General features: G+C 44.6%; 2 protein-coding genes across 7 annotated transcripts in view; one reads left to right on the top strand and one right to left on the bottom strand.

The window, feature by feature from the left end:
• MACROD1 (mono-ADP ribosylhydrolase 1) overlaps nt 1-18,511 on the bottom strand; it is a 312,448-nt gene that overhangs the window by 244,100 nt on the left and 49,837 nt on the right. The window lies entirely within an intron of this gene.
• The window catches only part of FLRT1 (fibronectin leucine rich transmembrane protein 1), a 161,489-nt gene that overhangs the window by 135,645 nt on the left and 7,333 nt on the right, over nt 1-18,511 (top strand). The gene's annotated exons all lie outside the window — the stretch shown is intronic.

The following is an 18,511-nucleotide window of genomic DNA, read 5'->3' as shown; positions in this document are numbered from 1 at the left end:
GAGAAAAAAATATTCTCTTAAGGTAATTGGCTATTATTTTAAAACCTTTGTACCCTAGCTTTCCTCAGTAGACCTCAATGCAGCTAGTAACGATAAAATTACAACAATTACTACATAGTCTGTCTCCCAAAAACAAATGTGCCCAATTTCCTCACATGCAGTAGGTTAGTCTTGCGCCATCTTGAGCAGATGAAACCAGCTCCCAATCCTACTTGATTTAATCCACTGCAGTTGAGAGATAGATTACACACTTACTATGGATAAGATGTGAGAACGGCTAAAGCTCACTGGTAGAGCATGTGTTTTGCATTTAGAAGGTCCCAGGCTTAAGCCCCAGCATCTCCTGGAAGGGTGGAGAAAGACCCCTGCCTGTAACTTTGGAAAGCTGCTGCCAGTCAATTGTCAGCTTACCAGTGTTTCTCCAGCTGACTACAATTCCCATCATCCCAGACCATGGGTCGTACTAGCTAGGGATGATGGGAGATGTAGTCAAAAAACAGCTGGAGACCCAAGTCTGGGAAACACTGGTAGACAATACTGAACTAGATGGACCAATGGTCTAAGCCAGGTCCCTATATGTATAAAGGAGAGGGGGGCTGTAGTTTGGTAGTAGAGCATCTGCTTTGCATGCAGAAGATCACAGACTGGCAATGTTCTTTCTGAAACCCTAGAGAGCCACTGCCAGCTAGTGCAGACCAGGTGTGGGGAACCTTTGGTCCTCCAGATGTTGCTGAATTGCAACTCGCATCAGCCACAGCAAGCATGGCCAATGTGCAGGCAGGATGGGAGTTGTAGTTCAGCAATATCTGGAGGGCCACACATGGTGAAGATAGTACTGAGCTAGATGGACCCATGGTCTGATTCATTACAAGCCAGCTTCCTATATTTCCAAGCCGCTACCCACTTGAGTCAATTCTAAATCCCAACTTGTTGCTGATCAGCCTCATTCCATTGGAATTAATGTAACTAATTTTCATTTGTTGTAATAGCAGTAGTTCTTTGGAAACAAATGGGATCAGAGCTGTGGCATGTTGAGGATCAGCCTTAATCCACTGGAGTCAAGCCAGATCACAACTAGGTGCAGTCTCCCTTGAAACACTGGAGACAGTGGTCACAGCCACCATACATTTGAAGGCCATCGCTTTCCCCCCAAAGAATCCTGGGAACTGTAGGAATGGATATCCAGCTGATATACGTTGGGAAACAGCTGATCCACTGGTGTTAAGAGGACCAGATCCACAGCCTTTAAACCAGCCTCAGTTGTACCTCGATCTAAGGGAGTCAAAAGCCCAGATTCCCACTCGGTGTGCATTAGCTAACATCTGCTAGAAACAATATAACCTGGTTCCCTACTGTTTCCAATTAGCTTTGAGTTATTGGAATAAGCTCACAGTTCAGGGATGGGGGAACCTCTGGCCCTTCAGATGTTGCTCGCCTACTAGTCCCATCATCCCTGACCACTGGCACACTGGCCGGTGCTGAGGGGAGCAGTAGTCTAACAGAAGCTGTAGGGCACAGGTTCCCCATCCCTAGGATAGATTCCCATCAGTCCTTGGAAGTGACTTTGGTCCCATTAACATCAACATCACACATTGAAAAGGATCCTGGGAACCATACATTCAGTCTGTGGGCCCAAGCTTAGGTAACTCTCTCCCAAATGAAAGGCCGCCCCTCCTTGCGGAACTTCAGGCACATGACAAAAGACTTTCTTGTTCCAGCAGGCAGTTTATGGTAGTGTTTGGTTTTATGGTAAAATTCTATTGTTTGAGCGCCCCATTTTTTGTGGATTGCTTTTATGTATGCTGCTTAGAAATGTGAATAATTAAGCGGTATGTAAATGTTTTAAATAAATAATAGTTTGGTTAAGGGTGTTGGGAATTGTAGGTCTACGAGGGAAGATCTACATTCCCTAGGACTCTCTGGGGAAAGCCATGTTCTTTAAATGTATAGTGTAGATGTGGCAGAAGTTGCAGATCTTTCTCCTCAAACCCTTTCACCAAATGTGTTGCATTGCCCCCAGTGCAAAAACACGGTTGCAGCTTTGGAGCTGGTATGCTGGGTGGTGTTGACCAAAAAAAGAAATAAAGAAATGGCTCTTTCGCAGATCTTTATACCAATGTAAGGTCTGGCCCTTTCTATTAATAAAAGGAGAGAGAGTGAGAGCTTTGTAGGAAGAGTCAACATCCCAAGTTTACTCTTACTTCTTCTGCCTAGCTAATATTCTTTGCTTTGAATGCATTCAAGCCTGATGGAAACTTTAAAGACGCAAGAGCCGATTTTAATATTTAAACATGTGTTCCTTCAGGCAAGGGGTTTGGGAAGAAGAGGGTGTATGAACTTGGGGGCTGTGGGCAGGGATTTAGCAGCGATATGAATTATTAGGCAGATTAAAGACTCCTCCAGGAATTGGGCTGTTTTTCTTTTTCTTTTCTTTTCTGGTTATGTGGTGAATGGAAGCTGAATTTACTCGGAAGCATCGCAACACACACCCAGCTCCATCCATCCTGTCCCACGCACTGCCAGATCAGATCTATATAATAGCTGCCAAGGGGTTCAGCTCCCAAATGTTGCCAGCTCTGTTGTTCAGAGACTTAGCATCACGACAAGATTCATAAGCAGTGTTGTAGTGCTAAATTCTGATATGAAGGCCCTCATTGTCATGGTTCTAAGGTCACGTGCAGGCTAGCACTATTTTGGGGTGATATTCCATCACATGCTGGCAAATTCTGGTTGCACAATTAAAAGTTGATTTGGGAGCCCACTCACAACAAACTCTTCCCCACAGACTGCTCCCCCCCCCCCCACAAATAGCCAACATTGTCTAACCTCCCTGCAATCAAATAAGGATAAATGCACAATGAACAGCTTATCTGGAAGCACCCTAAAACTATTCAACAGAAATGATTTTTTGACCAATATGGATGTTATATAGCTTGAATACAAAGTTGGCTTCCCCTGCCTCAAACTTAATATCTGGCCTGGTAATAAGTTCTGGTGGACTTAAAAGCTTGCCCACCATTTAGGATCACTTTGGTCATAATAAAAGGATTTTTATGTCATCATTCCCCCCCCCCCAAAAAAGTGTCAGTTTAACTCTTAGCATGCATGCTCATGTAAGTTACCTGTTCTTCTGCTTGGCTTATTTGGTTGGTTTCTCTCTGAGAAAAGCTTATTGATTGGCAAATAAAACCCTAGGAGGCAACATCATCATCCCTGCTGTGAAATAAGTGCCTGCACTCCCTTCCTGCTTCACTATGCCACTGTTCATAAAAACAAGGCGGTTCCACACCATACATTTGCAGAGCTTTCACAAGTATTTAAAATAAGTGGCTTCCCCCATGGAATCCTGGGAACTGCAGTCGATGCTTCACAGAGCTAAAATTCCCAGCACTCTTAAACCTCAGTTCTCAGAATTCTTTGGGGAAAGCCATGTGCTTTAAATGTATGGTGTGGGTGTGACCTGAGACATAGGTAGGCAACCACAGGTTCCCCATCCTTCTCTCAAATCAGCAGGTGGTGGACATTCTGTGAAAACCTAGGCCACTTGGCTCACATACCCCTTAAAAATATTCAGGTGCGATGGTGGGGAGACTTGGTGTTGATGCCAAATGCTAAAATTCTAGCTACGCAGAACAACATCACACACACACAAAGCAGATGGATACTGATTCCTTCTGGGGAAAATAACATTAGTAGTTTACATCTGATCAACCTCATCTGCAGCGACAACATCTGGGCATCAGTACAGCACAGTTTTCCCATGCTGAAAAATTGCTGTCAGGTTAGAGAGAGGTAGATTTCATCATCCTAATTTACCTTACTTTTTTTAAAAAAGACAAAAAAGAGACGTGTGTGTAGATGGGAAATCCCAATAACTGGATTGTTGCCTCTGGGATGAGCCTGTTGCATCTTTGTCAACTCTTTTTGTTCCCTGCCCTTTCTATAATGCATTCCCACGCCAAGTACAAACAGTGAAGGGGGGGTGTCAATTATTTAGCAGACTGTTATGCCCATGGCCTGTTAGAAAGAAGTGTGTGAGAGAGTGTGGCTGAACAAACAGAGGTGTCTGTGTCTCATACACACCCTCTTTTCTGCCATTGGCTGAGCTGCTCTGATGTCACAAAACAGGTTGTGTAGCCCTAGGGTTTGGCATCTGAGTACTAAAGAAAAGGCTAGGGAGGGGCCTTTAATAAATAATTGTAAGGTTAAAATCCTCCAGCCAAGGACGCAAAGCAGGGGCAGTAAGGAAAGTGGCCAGGGAAGAGGGGGCGTGGCTGGGGAAGGGGAGTGGTGTGGGGAGGGTCCCAAGGACCAGGCAGTGAGATTCTGAGGGCCGCATTTGGCACCTGGGCCCGAAGTTCCCCACCCTTGGTCCCCATGTCACTTGAGGAGTTTCAGTGTTTGTGTGTGACTATGCATGTTCTTGCACTGAATGGGTTTGCTGTTTTAAAATGTTCACAGCTAACAGTCCTTCAGTATAACAGCAAGTTGGCATACGTGGAGGCCAGTGTGACAGAGTGGCCATAGCATTGGGACTTTGAATCTGGGTTTCACCCAGTTTGAATTCCCGCTTAGCCATTAAATTCACTTGGTGGCCTTGGGCCAGTTAGGTATTCTCTTTCAGATTCACCTACCTCAAAGGTTTGTAGTGAGGATAAAAATGGGCAAGAGGAAACTGCAAGGCCACCCTGAGCTCCTTCAAAGAAAGACTGGGCAAAAATATAAGTTAGATCTATGTTGCATCATTAATTTGCCTCGACCAACCCAGTTATCTCAGAATACTGTATCTGCCAACACAGACATCCAGAAAGATGAGACTGGGGTGCGGTGTGATGTAGTGTCTGTCATGTTGGACTTGGAATCTGGATCTCACCCTGTTTGAATTCCTGCTCACCTGTACAGCTCACCAGGGAACGCCACCATGGCTTGAACCCAATGCCTTAGGCATGCAAAGCAGATGGCCTACCAATGCCATCTCTGACAAAATTGATTTGAAGTAATATTGTAATTTAAACAGGAGTGCCCCGATCATAAACAGACTGCCTTTTTTCTCAGTCATAAGCAAAAGCAGCATGTCCCACATACTTAGAATGGTAGAGACTTTTAATCTCAGGGTTGTGGGTTCAAGCTGCATGTTAAGCAAAAGATTCCAGCATTGCATGAGGGTCGGGCTAGATGACTCTTAAGGTCCCTTCCAACACTACAATTCTATGATTCTAAGGAGGAATGCTTCTCCAACCCCTGAGTCCCCTCTCAGGAAATTAAACCATGCACCAAGCCTCCCTTGACAGCACCCTGAGAACACCTTTTTGTGTGTGTTTATCTTACCTTTTAAAAGTAACATCTTTAGAGTACTACTTCACATACTTCCACGAAACTTTGTGCCCATTTTCATCACCGGATACAAGCAAAAGCACGGATCGCTTTGCAGAGACATGTTTTCTGGCTCAGTATAAGATTTAAATCTTTCCCCCCATTCCCACACGCATAACGCCTTTTCTTCTCCATTTGTCAAGTGAGCAAGGTATCTGCCCAAACGTGTGCTTGCAAGTTCTTAAACCTCAGAGCAACTCAGAGTTAGCAAAGTTTATGTTAACTTGAAGATCCACCCTTCTGGATCAGCCCCAAGGGCCATATGAACATAAGGAGATCAAGCTGCTGGATCAAGTCTGTGGTGGCCCCTCTAGTCCAGCACTCTGTTCTCACAGTGGCCAACCAGATGCCTTAATAGAAAGCCCACAAACAGGAGAGTGTAACAGCAACCCTCCTCACTTGTGATTCCCAAGTTTTCAGAGACAGACCGCTTCTGACAATGGAGGTAGAACATAGCCACTGAATTTGAGCCATAAGTTACTGGCCACCACTCTGTCTTGTGGGGGTGAATTTCATAGTTTAGCTATGTGCTGTGTGAAGAATCTATGAAATGTGAAGTCCAGCATCCTGTTTCTGACAGGGGGCAGCTGGAGGAGCATGGGCAGTTCACAAACCATGCCATGAAAGCTACAGCCCTTCCCTCTTTATCTCCAGCATCCAGCCACTGGCTTAGAATGAATTTAGGACTCACCTACTTTCATATGAATTGCTCAGGTTCAGCAAAGCTTTCCAAGGCTTCAAGTTTGCTAGGTGAAAGCAAGGCTCTTTGTGTGCAGAGAAGCTAAGGGAAGGGTTGCAAAGTAGATGCTAATTATCTTGCAAAGGTGCTGATCGCATATTACTGTTTTGTTTTTTAACCTAGTAAGGTATCAGGCTCTCAGATACCTCAATTACAATAACTTTGTAAAGCAAACTTGAAAGAAAGTGAAAAGGAAGTTGGAAACAAAAGGCAAAAATCTGGTGATTGGATTTCAAAAGCGAGGGAAACTGTTGATGTGGAGTTACTCACCAAAGTGAGGATGCAGAATGCGTTTCTAATACAGGAATGCTGAGAGAGGCAAGCAAATGGCCAGATAACAAGAGCATTCTGCAGAATGCAAAAATAGCCGGATGGCAGATAGAAGTGAATTAATGCATACCAATTGGTACCCAAGGGGATACTTGCCAGAAAACGTGTTATTTTAAACATTTCAAAATAGATTCATCTGATACATATCCTCTCTTCCCCACACCCCTCAAATTCTGTGCTAAGAAGCATCTGTCTATCTGCCAGTCACTCTCCCATCACACCAAGAAATAGAACCCAAGGCGGAGATAAGTAGACTAAAGGGGAGGAGCTATGCAGAAGCAGGCCAGCTCTGCTCTGGGGTGTTTCCCATGGGAAACAAGCCCATGTGATGTGGAACAAAGATCAGAAAGGGGATAGCTGACCTTTTCCACATCACAAATACTTAAATCACAGGGTTTAGGTTTACTCTTGACGTATGCAGCGCGAGGGGATAAACCTCCATTACAGTGGTACCTCGAGTTACAGATGCTTCAGGTTACAAACGCTTCAGGTTACAGACTCCGCTAACCCAGAAATAGTACCTCGGGTTAAAAACTTTGCTTCAGGATGAGAACAGAAATCGTGCGGCAGTGGCGGGAGGCCCCATTAGCTAAAGTGGTGCTTCAGGTTAAGAACAGACCTCCAGAACGAATTAAGTTCTTAACCTGAGGTACCACTGTACTAACAAATGGCACCATATTTTTTTGAAAGTTGTTTGTTTGTTCACTGTGCATTTGGACAATTATTAAGATACAGTCAAACCTTGGTTGTCAAACGTAATCCGTTTCTGAAGACCGTTTGACTTCTGAAACGTTCGACAACCAAGGCACGGCTTCCGATTGGTTGCAAGAGCTTCTTGCACTCAAGCGGAAGCTGTGTCAGACATTCAGGTTCCTATGTTTGAATATCATTGGACACCATTTTGAATCAAGATGGTGGATTGAACCTTTCAAAGATGCACTGCTGCAATAGCTAGTTTCAAAACTGGACAGATTTTTGGGAGTTCCTGAGCAGTGCCAGGTACAAGGCTGCTGGTAAAATGATAAAAACAAAACATAAGCTGCTGCTTCTACAGTAACATTCGTGGATTAGTTTACAGGTTCCTCATCCCTCTTTTAACCAGAGACTCTGGGAGATTGAAGCTGCAACCTTCTACATGAAAAGCATGTGCTCAGCTACTGAGCCATGATCTCTCTGTTGGAATATATCCTGGCCTGGTATAAGGTATTCAGCCCAATATTGTATACTCTGACTGGTAGAAGCCAGTTGAACCTCTAACCTTTGGCATGTAAATCATTACCACTGAGATCTGTCTTTCTGCCTCCCTCCCAGGGGAATGGTACAACAGGACCATAAGAAACTGCCTTAAAGGAGCTCGGGCTGTTTGGCCATGTAACCCAGTGTTGTCTACCCCAGCGGGCAGCCACCTGGCAGGACTTTTAAGGTGTTTGAACCCAGCACCCTAAGTAAAAATCATACCCCCTGTCTACACTTCCCCCAACTGGGTGCTTTCCAGATGCTGTTGAGACTAAAACTTCCATCATCCCTTACAAACGGTCATGACATTGTAGTCAGACATTAAGAGGACACCAGGCTGAGGAAGGCTATAAAACCACACAAGGGTGTCCTCCAGGTGACCTGTTTACTGAGCATACATCCTGATTTGCTTGCACAAAGTTTATGCAGAAGTTAAATTATATTCAGTCTCTAGGGAGCATTTGTTCAATTGTTTGCAGGGAGGTTATACAATTAAAAAGCATCCATCCCGATTTGTTAGTGCAATGCTTATGTCTTCCTGGTAATCACTGATTCATCCCACACTTTTCAGCACATTTCCCGAACGCTTCCTTAACCACAAAAAGGCCATGTTTTTACAAAGCATATTTTTCTCACTACAAGAAAGCCCTTTAATCCGCTTTAACTGTGCAAGCCTAAAATTTCTGGTGTGCATTTGAATCCTTGCCTCAAAACACCTGATGGTATGGAGGTGACCAAGGTCACTGCAGTATGCAGCAGACCTGGGAGATTTTTCAATATATCGTTCAAGTCAGTTATGAAGTCCACAACACCATAACGGTTTCATAAAATGTTATTTGGCAAACATCGCGATTTTGAGAAAACCGTGTAGCCGGCAAGTGCTTTTTAGTGCTTCCTCCTGCAGGAGCAGCAAGCGACTCACAAGAGCAGACGTAGCAGCCAGCACTATGTTTCTTTCGAGCCCCGGCTCAGCTCTGCTGCCTCTGCAAGAGCAGGTGTCGATTATGAAAGGATTATGAAAGTACGTAGCTGGGAAAACAACAGCTTCTTTTGATTTTGCAGCAAGCCACGGCTCAGCAGGCTAGTAGTGGTCAGAAGGTGTGATTTACAGAGATACTGGTCTGAGCTGCCTCGGGGCTTCTTGCTGGGAGCCCCCTTCTCCCCTTTGCCCCTTCCTTACCCACCCACCCCCAAAATAAGAAACTGGGGTTGTTTTCTTCAGAGTAAGAACAAAAGACATTGCCCTGTAACTTAACTCTTTTTCTTTATTCCCATCTCCCCTTCTGCCTGTGTGTGTGCGCGCGTGTGTGCATGCATGCGCAAAAAGCCTTTCTCTCCCCTTCCTGGTGCCTTTACTACCCTTCTGAGGCTGGGATTGATCACCTACCCCCACCCCTGTGTAAAAGAAAGAACAAAAAAAGACAAGTTGCTGTGTAAGACATTGTTGGTTTGCCTTCCATAGCTTCCCTCATGTAAAAAGGAAGTTAAAAAAATAATAATTAAAGGATGCTACCTCGTTGCTTGCTTGCCCTTCCTCCTTTCCTTTGATAAAAAAGGAGAGATTGGTGGGATGGGGGCTTTGGGGGGGGGGCTTCTGTGTCACAATAGGGGGAAATGAAGGGGGGAGATTTAACAGTTGCTACCTGGATGCTGGAAATGGGAAATTGGGTGGTTGTTGTGAGGGGAAAATGATGGGGAGGGTAGGTGCTTGTCGTTAAGCAGTGCAAGCAAATGCGTGTCTACTCAGAAGCAGGCCCTAGTGAATTCAATGGGGCTTATTTCCAGGAAAGTAGAAGTGAGTAGCTGAACTGAGTGGGGCTTACTCATGCATACAATTGCAGTTGGCCCTCAGAGTGGGGAAGGAGATGCAACTTGACACTAGTAAATTACATAAATTATTCTTAAATTAGTAGAAAACAGACTAAATTGTTAATCATATGCAAGTTTAATTAATATTTTTACTATATCCGCTACTTTTGTAAATTTTAAATTTGCCCCTAAAACTGCATAGAACATTAATATATTCTCCAGAAATCTTTAATGGTTTAGTTGAAGCATGCTATCATTGAGGTAATTGTCATATAATTATATGCATCAAGTTTAGATTTTTGTTGTTGTTGTTCAATATTTTCCCAGATTATTTGTATTCAATATGTCTCATCACTGTATTTTGGATTGTCCTGGACCTGAATACCACTATTTGGTATCCAAGCCCCAAACCAAAGTCCTGTTTGGATGGCTTGCCTGCTGAAGAAAGTGATGATTTCATCAGTGTGTGGTGATTTAGACCTGTAACCTAGTAGCAGTTGCCAGGACATAATCATGTTCACCTCTACATAGCTCCATCTTATTTCAGATATCGCGATGTTTAGCTGGTGATATATCAGGATATTGAAAACCATATATCACCCAGCCCCAATATGCAGGCCTCCTCCCACCACATAACACATTTACCCTCTCATAACAACAGGCATTTTGCTCACTTTTAACCAGGTCTCAATCAGCACTGCATAAATTGGCACCCATATTTAAGATCACTTAATACAGATTAGCTCCCCGCCCCTGGCTGCCATGAAACATTGTTATGCATATCCAGTGTGGTTGGATTAAATGGCGGATTTCTCTCCCCATTTTTTAAGCTCACTTTCATGGAAGCGTTTACACACTCCTGTGTTCTGTTTTTATTCCACATCCACCTATCCTGACAGGCTTTCACAATCGCCAGGGCAGATTAGAATCGCCTCTGTTCCCCTCTTTTAAAAAGCTCTTCAGAAGAGTGGAAGGAGCCTAATCTTTTAAAGCTCTTTAACCACCTCAATAATACAGGTGGAGGCGTGACATTATGGTAGGAGCTAATCCATTTGTGAACCACAGCCTAATCCTAGCAGAACCCATGCCACAACAGTAACCAAATTTACTCTGTATTCTGATTGGTTTTTAAAAAATGATTTAACACTGGCTTGCAGAATTTTATTTTAGGCCAGGAATGCATCTGATACAACTGCCCCCCCCTGCATATTTAGCATTATAGATAGCTATCCTAGACATGCAGTGGTTTTGAGATCATCACTGGATTTGCAAAAGAAGTAACAATGGGTGAGAAAGCAGCAACTGGTGCTGTGAAGGTGTTTCACAGTTAAGTCAGTTATCCAACGGTGATTTAGGTCCACATTGCTCTGGTTAGAGAAAGTGGCAATAGCTCACTGGTAGAGCACATGCTCTGAATGCAGAAGATATCTGGTTCAGTCTGCGGTATCTCTAAATAGGGCTGGGAAAGCCTCCCTGCTTGAAATCCAGGTGAGCTATTGCCAATCTGTGTCGACAATACTGAGCTACACAGACCAGTGAAGTGGTATTCAAGGTTAGTCTTACTCAGGGTAGGCTCATTAAAATTAATGTGCAAATTTTGTGCAAACGGATCAAAAAAGTGTGCTCAATAATCAGGTCATGTGGAAGCAACCATAGAAAATGGTTGAACGCTGAAAATTCAAGACAGATGAAAGAAAGTACTATTCCCCATAGGAGGCAGTGATGGCCACCAACATAGATGGCTGTAAAAGAGGATTAGACAAATTCAGGGAGTAGAGGGCTTTTGATGGCTACCAGTCACAATGGCTCGGCTCTGCTTCCACACTTCCTGGAAACCACAGGAGAGGAGAGTGCTCTTGTGCTCAGGTTGTGCTTGAGGTTTACCACAGGCATCTGGGTGGCCACTGTGAGAACAGGAAGCTGGATTAGATAGGCCTGTGGCCTGATCCAGCAAGCCCTCCTTGCGTTCTTGAAAGCCTTGCTAGGTCAGACCAGAAGTCCATCTAGCCAGCCTTCTATTTCCAAGCACTGACCAATCAGATGTGTCTAGGGAACTCCACAAGCTGGACAGGAAGGCAAGAGCTCTTCCCTGTCATGCAATCTTCAGCACATTGCTTTCAGAAGCATACTGCCATAGCACATGCAAGGTTCTATTTAGCAGTTGTGCCTAATAGGCACTAATAGAGAGCTGTCCTCCACAGATTGTTTGAAGCATTTGTTGGGAGGGCCCCAAACCTAGTACTGTAATGGCCTGATGCCCCAACAGGGCTGCTCTATCCCCTTTGCCTGGGGCACTTGAGAAGGCTGAAGGCAGGTTGATAAAATGATTGGACTGCATGTTCTGCCTCTTCCAGGTCAAAAGCAATGGCTCCCCATCAGGAGGCTTTGCCTGAAGAGACCACCCCACTACCCAAATATTTGAGCCGATGCTGGGTGAGATTACTACAGTGTTGGAAGAGGATTGTAGCTGTCCTCTCCTCCATATTTCCTGCTTCATCCGTAGCCAGTCCTGTCTCCTTTCCCAGTAATCTCATCCCTTAATACAGCCAGAGATTGATTGCATTAGCCCGCTTAGCAGCAGTATCATGCTGTGGGGCTCAGAGCCACTCCTGAAAGGTTAAAAACATTGTCTACAGCAATTTGGGAAGTTTTGAATGGGGGAGGGATGAAGGGAAATCCCACGGTGACTTTATTTTAGTGGGATCTGCACCGCTTTTTGCAAAAAGCCTGGAAACTGTGTCCAGTTGGTCTCTTTTATCTGACACCATGAAATATTGGGCTATAAAGGATTTTATGTTCCATAATGGAGAGAATATGGCCAAAGTAAGAATAAGCCAGAGGGAGATAGAAAAGTGGGGGTGGGGTGGAAGAAGGTGGTGGGAGAAAGAAAAAGGAAATGTAAAATTTATAGAGGAATTGAATGCATAATGAAGTCAAGGCAAGTGAGTGGTTTCTAGTGATTTAATGGGCACTGGCCCAGCAAGACACCTTGCCGACTCAAATCTTCCATGAAAAGGGCCTTGTAAAAAATAACATTGGAAGGAGTTTAACTCAGCCGAGGTTAAAAGGGATGCGCAGGAGCCCTGTAAAGTGTCGCCTCCTGTAGCGGAAGCTGCCAGTGTCCCGCATGAGTGAGTGCCCAGCTTGGGGGAAGCAGGGATGAAAAGTCAAAGCTGGAAGGACAGAGGATGGATGGAGCATATGTGGTGGGGTGTGGGGCTGGGAGAACAGCTTGATGAGCACGGAGGCTGGGGCAATGGATTAGCGACTGAAGGAGTGAATTAACAGGGAGAGAGAACAGATGAATCTGTTTACATATTTTTTTAAAAAAGTGATTCTGCTCTGAGTTCATTTCCCCATCCCTTTTAAATGTATTTTATTTGCTACAAAAAGGAGCTGTTCTTGCAAGAATTGCATAGAAATGGGTGGAACAGGACCAGAAGGAAGTTTGTACATGTGAAATTGCTTTGTACTGAGTCAGACCCATTGGTCCACCTTGCTCAGTATTGTCCACACTGACTGGCAGAGGCTATCCAGGGTTACAGACGGGATGTTCCCAGCCCTACTTGAAGAGGCATTGAACTGGGAATCTTCTACAGCCACAGAGCCATGGCCCTGGCAGAACTCCCCAACAGCAAAATGCAAAACAAAATTAAAAATCTAACCTTTTAGGAGCCAATAGCATCTTTTGTTTCAATCACCCAGCACAAGAAAATATAAGTTTTCATTTGGCAGACATCTGTCTCTCAGCCCTCAAAGATAGATAAATGCAGATCGTAAGTTATTTGCATATGCGGAGCCTAGGAAGATGCCTTCTACCAGGTCAAACTATTTGTCCAGTGTAGCTTGCTCTTGACTGGCTGTCCAAGGTATTGGACAAAGATGGGTCCTTCCTGTCACCTGATGCCCAATTTTTTCAACCAATAATACCAGGAATCAAATCTGGGACCTTCTAAATGCAAAGCAGGTGCTCTGCCACTGATCTACACACTGCTGCAATGCTGTGCTTTTACAGATGTGGAATTCAGCTTCCCTTAGCACAGACGTTTGAGTATCTTCTTGTAGGGAGGTGCAGGAGAGTGTATAAACAGCCCCCAACCATGGGATTTTACTCTTCCTTTTTCTTTTATTAAGCACTCTCCTTTTATCGCCGTCCCATCTTAACTCAGGTCCTTTAAGACTCTGAAGCACTCTAACATCATCACCACTGAATGCTATGGCAAGAGGAATAGGCCAGAGTCTCCTCTAGGAAGCTGTGTTATATCAAGTCAGACTACTGGTCCATCTAGCTCAGTATTGGCTACGCTGACTGGGAGTAGCATCCAAGGGTTTTAGGCAGGGGTCTTGCCCCAGCCATACCTGGAGATCCTATTGGGGTTTTTTTTTCCTGCAGGGGACTCTTCTGCATGCAAAGCAGATGCTCAGCTACTGAGCTGAAATCCTCCTCTTCCTAGATAACCTGTTTATTCAGCATTCACCCTGATTTGCTTGCACAAAGCTTTTGTGGAGTTTATACAGTGCTTCCTCTTCGCTAATGGTTTATTTGCACTGAGGTTATACAACTAATAAACAGTCATTCTTCTTTGTTTGAAGGGAGGTTATAGGTTTTCCTGTCATTCTGTTGTCATCCCACACTTTTCTTTGTGTTTCCCCATCTCTTTTCTAACTGCAAAAACTCTGCTGTTGTTAAAGTGGATTTGTTGGGCCAAGGCCCTTTCATCCACTATACCTACATTCCTGACATGTGAATCCCTTCTATAAAAGAGCGACAGCTGGGAGACAGCCCTAGAATACAGATCTCAGGGTCGTGGGTTTGAGCCCCACATTCGGCAAAAGATTCCTGTATTGTAGGGAGTTGGACTAGATGATCCTCATTGTCCCTTCAAACTCTACAGGTCTATGATTCTATTATCCCTTTGCCCTGCCAAGCTTCCATTTGTTCCTTCCGCCACTCCTTACCCCCTCTTTTGTTGCTTCCTTTGCTTTCTTCCCACTCTCGGGGAGAGATCCAAGAGAATAAAAACCGAGGCCATAAAGCAAAGCGATTTACTGGCCTTAATTTGATAGGCTACATAAACCGTGTAATATAAACAACAGGGGCATAAAGGAGCAGCCAAAAGAGGTGGTTAAAGCGACAGGCGCCTTTCAGGCCTCCATCTCCGAAGCCAGGCCTTTTCTCCCTCGCTCTCCAAAGGTCTTTTATGCAATGTAATTGGGAATCTGATGAACAGCAGTGAGGAAGCTGCAAGGGCACTCATTCCCCCGCCCAGCCCCCCATCCAACTCCTGAAACGCTGCTATTTCCATTTTCAGCAGAAGGGGAAGAGCACTTCAGGCCATCTAACAACTTTGGTCAAATAGCCAAGCCTCTATGTACCTCCTCCCGCCAAAAGGAACGGTTACAAAAAAAACCCAAAAACCTGCAGATGCAACACAGCTGCATGAGGAGATAGATAGATCTAATTAGAGGGATGAGGAAACTCTGGCCCTCTATTCTTTGGACTACAGCTCCCATCATCCCCGACACTGGCCACGCTGGCTGTGAGAGCTGTGGTCAGCAACATCCGGAGAGCCACAGGCAGCCCACCCCGGCTTATATTTTCTGATGTGAACCTCATCATCTAAGAAGAGCCCTATTGGATCATGCCAGTGGCCCATCTAGTCCAGCATCCTGTTCTCACAATGGCCAACCTAATGCCTGTGAGAAGTCCACAAGCAGGACCTCTGCGCATTACAGCGCTTTCCCCACTTGTGATTCTCTAGCAACTGGTATTCAGAAGCTTAAGTGCCTCCAATAGAGGAGGAAGAACGGAGCCACCATGGCTATTAGTGGCAACTGATAGCCTTGTATCCTCCAGTTATTTGTCTGAACAAAAGTTTTCGTGAGTGCAAATTCTATAGCTGAACTACTAGGTGAAGAAGTACTTTAGAAGTCCTCCACTTGAAAGCAAAGTGGCAGGAGGCAACACATGAATCCTTTGGTGTAGTTATCAAACTACACTTCACAGGATTATTTAGGGGAAGTCGTGACTATAAAAAATGGTACAATACTTTTCAAAATGTATGGTGTAAATGGGGCCTTAATGTATGCAAGATTGAGGCTTCCCATAGGTTGTGATTGTTGCATGTCAGTTTTCCCACTCTATATGGTCGTCTTAAGAGGGATTTATAATGCCACTGCAAGCCGCTTCTCCAGTCTGACCTGACAGATGCTACCAAAAGGGTTTAGCACTGGGAGCCGTGCCTATAGATTGGGTGGCAGGGCTGCTCCCTTTCTTCCAATCTGGTGGTAGAAGTACAGAGGCTGGCCTATATGTATCAAACCACCAGGATATAAATTTGGCTATTTCTGTGCTGTTTACACTAAGATGTCCACAAAGAGAACATGGATCCAAGTTGACTTTGTCCCTTGTTTTCTTTTTCTTTTTTTGGGGGGGGAGGATTGGAGGAAAGAGGATACAGTGGTACCTCGGGTTACATACGCTTCAGGTTACAGACTCCGCTAACCCAGAAATAGTGCTTCGGGGTAAGAACTTTGATTCAGGATGAGAACAGAAATCGGGCTCCGGTGGCGCAGCAGCAGCAGGAGGCCCCATTAGCTAAAGTGGTACTTCAGGTTAAGAACAGTTTCAGCTTAAGAATGGATCTCTGGAACGAATTAAGTACTTAACCCGAGGTACCACTGTACTTCAAAAGAAAAAGGGAAGAGTACATTCACCTGCTACATTTTTTAAAATACCGAACTGCTTCCCCTTGTTAGGGTGTTTGTCTGGTGTGTGTGCTTTGAATATAAACAAATTGCTGTGATTGTTAATAACCCCCTTTTCCTTTCTACCAAAACCCAGTCCTACTCCCATCCCACTTAACTCACAACCCCAAGAAAAAGTTAAATGGGAAAAAGGAGAGAAAGTGGATACAGAAGACTTAAAGGACTGACAGTGTTGATACAGAGAGAATCAGACTGCCAGTCTCTGAAAAAGCCCAAGCAGACCTGCCAAATTACTTGAAACTTCTCAATATTTTATTAAGGGTTGTATTCAACAAAGACTGGACCCACTGAAAGTAGCAGACCTGTTAGGCTGCATTCATTAATGGCAATGAGTCCACTCTGTGTAGTACTAACACTGGATACAACGTTTAGTCTATACCACCACCACCCTTTGCTGTTTGAGCCAACATGTGTGTGACCGATTGCTCAGCCTCAAGACCAATAGGCAACTTTCAGCATTGCAAAACCATGTGCTTGGCTGCTAGTGTGGCTCTCAGCAACTAACATCTCCAAGCAAATGACATGCCCAGCACTCTGACACGTCTATCCCAATCACACATACAAAAAAATCTATGTACAAGGTGTGTCGAGGACCATATAGAACTTAAACTAAGCTTTGTCTCCAAAAGGGGAGAGACCATGCACTGTAAAGATGACAGACCAAGATAGTTTCACCCTTTTGTCAGAGGTGGCAAAGAAGCAGCATGTGCAATGCCATCACCCCTGTTCTCTTACATGCTGTCTTTCGGGGTGGAGGGGACTTGCAGGGAAGGAGGCATGTTGAAGTTTATGGCAAAATGGCAGATTTCCACACACCGGTCTTGTTCCAAATGCAGGAGGATTCCTTAGTCAGAAACTCATTCTCCATTAGCCAGATAGTCTTGAACAAGACACAGCAAGCCAGTAGAGCTAAGGAACCTGAATAAAGCTTATAGGCCAACCCAGGACTTTGGCTAAATTCAGAGCAGGGATCTGGGTAAGACTCATTGTGCATTTGAGAACTGTAGTTGTTCCAGCAAAATGAACACACAGGCCAAGCTGAGATTCTTGCAGCCTTCTCTTATGGTCTTTTCCTCCTGCTTTGTAGTCAGTCAAGATCAGGGTGGAAAACCATTGACTTTCCCAGATATTGCGGCATTATAACTCCCATCAGCCCTAGTAAGCACAGCCAACAGCAGGGGATGATGGGAGCTATAGTTCTGCAGCACCTGGTCTAGATGATCTCCACTGGTACCTTCTGATCCTGGGACTTTAAAACAAATGCCCAGGTCACCATCAACACTGAAATCCTTTCATGGGGAAAGGCATGACTCTGATTAAAATCCAATTAAAAATCCAATCAATGGTTTCACACCAATTAAAGTTGTTGTTTTAAAAGGCATTCAAAGCCTTTCAGGTACTTAGCTATCAGACTTTGGCATTTCCTAACAAGGTTAACACACAACTTCCCCATTGTGTCTATTGACTCACACAAGTTGTTAGCATGTGCCAGTTATTTACACCTTTAGTGGGGCCTTTCTTCCAAGCTTATTTATCCTGCTAGATGTTGGCACCAAATTCAAGGCCCTAATGGAGACAATTTAGGCATGCAAACAGTAAGTCTTCCTGGACTTTTTATCACTTCAGATCATGGCTTGGGGAAAACTTTATGAATGAGTTCTCCTCCTGCATGAAATGAAACCTTCCAATGCCCATAGAAATCAAGTGCATCAAGGAGAAGGGTTTCAGCCTTGCCATCTCCAACCAGTGCTGGCTTTTTTCAAGCAGGGAACATTTGATGATGGGGTCAGGGGGACACACCTGCAGTCAGAAGTGGCATAGTATGGGGCAGGCAATACCACATATTGTCTGTGCAGTAAACTCAGTCCAGTCTAATCAAAGTCATGTGGGTGCTGTTTGTGGTTTATGCTGCGTTGAGGGGAAAAGGCGCTCTGCAAATGCTTATCGTCACTTAATAAAACATTGGTTCTTAAGGGACTCAAGGTGGTGCCCTCCAGACATTTTGGACTACAACTCTCATCAGCCACAGACAGCATGGCCAGTCAGGAAATATGGGAATTGTACTCCAGAACATCAGGAGGGCACTACATTGGCTACCTTTGCCTCTACTCTAGTATTACAAGAACCCCGTGGAGGCAGGCTGAGCTAAGACAGAGTGAATTGGTCCAAGATCGCTTGATGAGTGGGGATTAGAACTTTGCAACATCCCACATCTGCTATATCATGCTAGCTTTCCATATATAAACGAGCTTGCAC

The sequence above is a fragment of the Podarcis pityusensis genome (assembly GCF_964106645.2).
Source record: "Podarcis pityusensis genome assembly, chromosome: 16".
NCBI classification, from domain to species: domain Eukaryota; kingdom Metazoa; phylum Chordata; class Lepidosauria; order Squamata; family Lacertidae; genus Podarcis; species Podarcis pityusensis.
The sequence above is the reverse complement of the archived record's forward strand: the minus strand, read 5'-3'. Positions and strand labels throughout refer to the sequence as shown.